This window comes from Capsicum annuum, chromosome 1 (assembly GCF_002878395.1).
Source record: "Capsicum annuum cultivar UCD-10X-F1 chromosome 1, UCD10Xv1.1, whole genome shotgun sequence".
Taxonomy (NCBI): Eukaryota; Viridiplantae; Streptophyta; class Magnoliopsida; order Solanales; family Solanaceae; genus Capsicum; species Capsicum annuum.
The window spans coordinates 51,495,727-51,503,297 of record NC_061111.1 but is presented as its reverse complement, the minus strand read 5'-3'; positions in this window follow the sequence as shown (position 1 = coordinate 51,503,297).

Genomic DNA, 7,571 nt, shown 5'->3' with positions numbered 1-7,571 from the left:
AGGAAAAATGACATCAATAATATAGAGAACCTTTTACAAACATCATTATATATATTTTAGGTAGTCTTTCAAAGTACAAAAATTTTATCAATAGCAGTCCCTTGCATCGAGTAGCTTGTAGGAGTTGTTTTACTAAACACCACAATTTTGAAAACGAATCAAGAATATTACAGTTGTTTTAGCATAGTGGCTATAATTAAGAAGTATCTTATCATAGTGGCTAATATTAATGCGTAACTCGCTCAACATCTATAACAAGTGTTGTTGTCTATTTCATTTTTTCTCCTTCTGTTATAATACAATAACTGCATTTTGAATATCTAAAATGTATAATAAGCTTTTACTGCAGTTCTCAAATTTATTTGGACTGTGATTTAAATCAAACATATTTTAGCTACCTGCATTTTTTGTCATTTTCTAGAAGGTAATTTTGATTTATTGAATAAAAAATCACAAGTCAAGATTAGTAATCAAGATGAAGTGAGAAATATAGTTATAACTTGCTTTTATTTGGCAATAGACAAACAAATTATTTAACCTACAGGTGTGGCTAATGGTAAAGCCTGTTATGCACTTCATCCCTCTGTATTTGTCATTGTTTATTTACTTAACTAACGTTCATATAGTTCTATTGAATTTAGAAGCTACAACATCTTAGTGAAGTAATTTAGATCGCATCCATTGTTGAGCTTTTTATTTGGTAAACAAAATGCATGCAAGAACTTGTCCTAATTATTTTTTGTGTGTCCTTTTCCAATTATTTTCAAAACAACAAATACCTATGTTTGGACACTTGTAATCAGATATGTGGAATGATGTTTTTCGTGGCACATTGGATAGTCAAAAAGTTATGATACCACTATTGTTTGAATGATAAGTTGTATAAGCTAAATATTTGTAACAAGTTAAGTATATTCTCTCTCTTTTGGTGCAAGTTCATTAAGTTGAGTCAACATTTGATGTTTTTTAATTGATGATTTGATATTGTGTATAGTTATTTGATTTATTTCTACATCTATTATGTACGATTTTAATTTGTCCCAGGCAACATGAATTACACTTATGAGATACAACTCAAAATTTATAAAATATTCTTGAGCAAAAGAAAATCAATCCCTAATGATGTCAAGTAACTTCTAAAGTAAAAGATCTTGATTATTCATGGTTTTCTATTCTTGGAAAACATTTTTATCTATTTGTACTAAATATTATTTATTTTTTCTATACTTAATTAAAAGTTATACCTTTTAGTAAGTTAATATGTCACCTTACTAAGACTTTGAGTTAAATACACACGAATATAGGAAGGCTTTTGCTAACATAACTTGAAGTTCTTTATCTTTTTTTAATCGTTCTTTATCATATTTTAATCGTTAAGTGTTTTTGTTCTTATTTAATCAACGCAAATATTTTTAATGATTAATTTCTTTTTGTCCACGCATCACGTGGGTACATATATTTGTTATTATTAGTAATTACTCAGGGACCTTGTCCCTTAGTGGTGGTGAACCCATATGATTCAACAGTGCACAATCAGTAAAGCTTGCAATTGATGGTCGTAGAAAGTTTGGACATCTTACCACATAAACAAAAAGTAAGAAGTCGGAGATCCAAAGATGAACACCTGGAGATCAGAGAATTCATTCTTGATAGCCTAGTTAATAAATTCCTTATAGTCAATCATAGGTAAACCTTATCTTTTTCTTACCCACTGCCAATGAAGTGTGGGAAACCATTAGAAAGGCATATTCTGATGTAGAAAATGCCACCCAAAATTTTGAGTTCAAATTAAAACTATCGAAAGCTAAGAAGGGTGAGAAAGAATTTGTTGCTTATTATAATAAAATGGTGTATTTGTGGCAGGAGCTAGACCATTGTTACAATGATAAATGAGAATGTTTTGTGGATAGCGTGAGAGGAAATAAAAGGACAGAAAATGAGAGAGTTTATCTTTTCTTATCAAGATTAAACTTAGAGTTTGATCAGGCCAGGTCACGAATCCTAGGAAAAAACCATCTACCTTCACTTCATGAAATATTATCTAAAGTTAGAACAGAGAAAACTCGGAGGAAGGTCATGTTAAAATGCGATTTAAATGTAAAACTAAAACCTTCTATAGGCTTTTCAACTTTTATAACAGTGAAAATTGAAGATGACAAAAAAAGTCCATGGTGCAATCATTGCACGAAACACTAACACACTCGTGAAATATGTTGGAAGATTCATGGGAAACCACCAAACTAGAAGAAGAAGGGAGTTGATAATCATGACTTTCTATATCAAAATTATCAGCCCATCTAAATGGCTTATTTTAATTGGGGCATCAACCTTCTCCAGTCTCCATTTATCAGGGGACAACTGGTAATTCTGCCAAACTCCTACAATCCCCATAATTTCGTCCAAATGTACAAAATCCCCCTATTTTTTCTTCTTCTTTTTTTTGAAACGTGTAGTGTACTATTCGTTTTTCTTAGTGCCAACTTTAACCCAAAAGTTTTTTGGATCATAGATTAAGGAGCTACTGATCACATGACCTAAAGTTTTGATTTTTTCTCTACTTATACTCTTTGTGTAGGAAATAATAAAGTCAATGTAGCTGATGGTTCCTTCTCTACAATTGCTAGAAAAGGATCTATTAACCTCGCACCTTCCCTCACACTTCATGATATTCTTCATGTTCCAAAACTCTTTTGTAGTTTGGTTGTTGTCCGTAATTTAACTCATTCTCTTTATTGTTGTGCTATTTTATTATTCTGATTTGTGTGAATTTTAGGAAAATGTCTCAGTTAAGATGATTGCAATGCGAGAGAATCTGTATGTCTTTATTTTCTTGAAAATTTGAACAAATGTCTACAATTGAATCCTATTTGTTTGAATCTACTTTTGTTTTGAATAAAGTAATGTGTTGACACTGTAGGCTTGGACATTCAAGTTTTTATTATTTAAGACATTTGTTACCTCAGTTTTTTAGAAGTAAAACTTTGTCCTTGTTCCAGTGTGAATTATATGAAATAGATAAGTATCACCGAGACATTTTTCCCTCTAAAAAATATCATGCTTTAAATCCTTTTATGATGTTTCATAGTGATGTTTGAGGACCATCAAGAATTACAACAATGCCTGAAAAATGGTGGGTTTTCACTTTTATTGACGACCATACTAGGTTGAGTTGTGTTTTCTAATTAAAGGACAAATTTGAGGTTAAAAATGAGTTTAAGACTTTCTGTGTCATGGTGGAGACACAATGTAATGAGAAAATTCAGATTTATTGAAGTGACAATGGTCGTGAATTCTTTAATGAACAATAAAAATATTTTTATTTAGAAAAACTGGGACAGTACACAAAGTTCTTGTCCAGATACACCTCAACAAAATGGCATCACAGAAAGAAAGAATACGTACCTTTTAGAGGTGACGATGGCTTTAATGCTTACTATTAAAGTTCCATACTACCTTTGGAGAGAGGCTCTCTTGACTGCTACTTTCCTAATAAATAAGATGCTATCTCGTCCTCTCAAATTTAAAACACCTTTTAACATTTTCAAAGAGAGTTTTCCAAATTCTAGGTTAACTGCAGATCTGCAAGTTTTTGGGTGTACAATATTTGTTCATGTTCATAATCACAACAAACTTGAATCGCGGGCTAAGAAGTGTGTTTTTTGTGAGATACGCTCCAAGTTAAAAGGGATATAAGTGTTATGATACACATTATAGGAGGATAATTGTCACAATGGATCCTATCATTCTTAGTGTCCCAACTCTATTTTACTACTCATCTTCACGGAGAGTATCATGTAGGTGAAGATTCTACCTTTTGGGATATTAAGGAAAATAGACATCAGAAAAATGAGGAGATAGATATTACATTAAATACTGATGTTAGGGATCTAGGATAATATATGATTAAGTGTGATTCAAATAATTAAAATGACAACAATACGAGAGATGATAGGGACCTAAATGACATAAATGATAGAAATACTGATGCAAAATTTGTAGAGCCTTCAAATGGCATAAATAAAAATGGGAACAGAGAACAAAGAAAAGAAATACAAGTGTACTCGAGAAGCAACCGAACTCAAGAAAAAAAGGCAAAAGATTCTCAACACTGCCAAAAGTCACTTCCACAAGACTTTATTGGGATTCAAGGTAATATTCCAACAGAGTCTATTTCTAATTTCTTCTTTGATTTGAGCCTACCTATTGAAAAAGGAAAAAGTATTAGAAATGCTCCTAAATATCTTATTTCTATGTTTGTGTCATATAAAAAGTTTGTCTCGCAGTTATTCAAACTTTACTTCACAACATTCTAGGGTGGAGATTCCAAAAACTTTGTAGGACTCTCTACGTGTTCCTGAGTGGAAGTAGACTATTTTGGAGGAATTGTGAGCTATTAAAAAAGCTGAGACATGGGAAACGGTGGATCTACCCATTGGGAAGAAACCACTAGGTCGGAAATGGGTGTTCACCATAAAATTCCTATCATATGGATCCTTGGAGAGGTATAAGGCCAACCTAGTAGCTAAGGGATTCACACAAACATATGGAATTGACTATCTTGAGTCGTTTCCTGCAGTAGCTAAGCTAAACTAAATAAAAGTACAATTGAAAATCGCAATAAACCTTGACTGGCTGCTTCAACAATTTGATATGAAGAATTCTTTCCTTAATGAGCAACTAGATGAAGAAGTCTATATGGATTCCCCACCAAGTTGTGAAGAGAAATACAAGTAAAAATATGCCGATTTAAAAGATCTCTTTATTGTCTAAAACATCTCCAAGCAATTGGTTCAAAATATTTACTTAATTTGAGAAGAAGAAAGGATATATGCAAGGACAAATAGATCATACAATGTTTACTCAACATTCAGTACATTTAATAAAAGGAAAAATAGCAGTTCTTATAGTGTATATCCATGATATCATCCTCATAGGAGATGATGTGTTTGAGATATAAAAACTAAAATAGTGTCTTGCCTCATAATTTTAGATAAAGGATAGGCCCGCTGAAGTATTTTCTTAGCATGGTGATTGCATGATCGAAGAAAGAAATTATAGTGTCACAAAGAAAGTATGTTCTTGATCAGTTAAAAGAAAGAATGAGTGGATTTAGAACAACTAAAACTCCAATTCACCAAAATTTATAGTTTGTGAATGACAGAAAATTCACCCATAGGGGCCAATATCAGAGATTTGTAGGCAGATGATTTACTTATCACGTACTAGACCTACTATTTCATTTATTTTGTGTCTAGTTAGTCATTTCATGTATTCTCCATCAGAATAACACTAAAAAGTTGTGTATCCAATCGTAAGGTATCTAAATAATTCTCTTGGAAAAGGGTTGTTTGCTACAAAGAATGAGCAAAGAAGTGTTAAGGCTTATACAGATATGGACTAGGCTGGTTCATACATTGATAGAAGATCTACATATGGATAATATGCATTTTTTTGAGGAAATTTAGTGATATGGAAGAGTAAGAAGCAAAAATTGGTGGCTCGGAGTCATGATGAGGCTACGTATCGATCCATGGCACATGAAATTTGTGAAATGTTGTGGCTCAAGAGATTTTTGTAAGAACTAAGAAGACCTATGAGTTTTCCAATGAAGTCCTATTGTGACAATAAGGCTGACCATAAGCATTGCTCATAATCCATTTCAACATGACAAAACAAAACATGTTGAAGTGGAAAGACACTTCATTAAAGAAAAATTTTTAAATAGAAGTATGTTAATCCCATTTGTTCCTACAACTGAACAAGTTGCAGATATTTTCACAAAATTTCTTGTAAGAAATACTTGCAAGTCCTTTGTGAGCATGTTAGGCACGCTCGATATTACATGCCAACTTGAGGGGGAGTATCGAATGAGTTGGCGTATTTAGTCATAATCTGCTCCACCGATAAGCTGGAAGATTTGATTATAATCTTCTCCACAAATGAGATGGATATGATTACAATCTAATTCTATAAATATGGGATTCACATATTGTTATTCTAGAAAAAAATATTAGAGAAAATCTCTAGATTTATGTATCTCCTAGGAATTAAGAATTGATTAGCTCTGTTTGATATTCTTGTTCACCTATAAATATTGTAAGACTATGAATAAAGCTATACTTTTGCAGTATCTAAACTTTAAATTTTGTTTGGTTATAATCAAGCCTGAGCTGTTGTGTTCTGCTGGACTGGCTATGGAGAAAGGAATCACTCAAGATCGAAAAGAAACTTATCTGAAACAGTTATCAGACTACCTAATACAAGACTTGATGGAAGTTTTTCATAAGGTTGACTTCAACTTACTCTATTGGAGGAGTTAGTGTTAATCATTCTTTGTTCAATTGTATATGTATGGATATGAATTATGCTAATCATTCTTTGTTCACTTGCTATCTCATTTAGGAACCTAACACAGCAATATCCAGAAGTCTGATGGATGCTGTTTTCAAAGGTTGTAGGTTTGTTATTTACTATGCGAATTTAGTTCTTTTATTCAAACTTACTGATAATATATTTTATTTATTTATGGTTCACATTCTCGGATACTTGGTAGGCATATTGTTGGGATATTGGCCTTTTCCCTTCCTATGTGGATAAATAAAACACAATTTGGACCAACCCACTTTTTCCACAGGCCCATTACTATGGGGAATAGATATAGATCTTTTTAGGTCTTATTTCACCATCCAAAAAAAAAGTGTTTTCAGCAACCAAAAGAAGGAAAGAGTGCAGATTTTCGTCCAAAAATTTTAGTCACAGCTGTCAACTTCAAATAGCGATCCCCGCTTCATTTCTTATCTGATCAAGCTGATTTTGGGAAAGCTTATTCCTAATCTTATTACTTTCATCTCAATATTTTATTAAACACTCACGGGGGTGGATTTGATGTCCTGTAACTCCTATTTTTCATCCATGAACAACAACTACATTATTGATGTTTTTGCTCCTTTTTATTCTCTAGTGTTGTTGCTCATTGTTTGGCACTTGTTTTGTTAAAAAATTTTGAGAACAATATTATAACTCTTGGTGATTATTGGGGAGGTGTGGTCCCGTATTTTTTTTCCCTTCACATCGAAGGATTTTCATTGCAAATTTTGTGTCTCGTATGGTTGACTTTATTTTTTTCTGCTATGTTCGTTTGGTTGATTTATTTTATGTCATATTATCTTTGATTTGCTTATTTCCTATTGGTTCAAATTGAAAGGAAAATTTTAAACTTGGGTATTTTTCCGCTATTACCCTGTCGTGCACTTTGATAGTGCCTTGCTCCTTTCCCAACAAAGTGGTATCTGAGTGTAGGATTAAAGTTGTTGATTGTCAATTTGACTGATGGAGGAAAACATAAGCAAGATGGTGTGTTTGAACGGTAATAACAATCATACATGGAAAGTCAAGATTAAAGATATTTTGTTTGTCAAGACAATGCATTTGCCTATGTTTGCATCTACTAAACATCAGTCCATGACAGATGAGGATTGGGAATTTGAGCACCTTGAGATTGGTGCCTATATTAGAAACCATATTTTTAATGAGACACATGCAAAAAGTTTGTGGGACAAGTTTGAGACTCT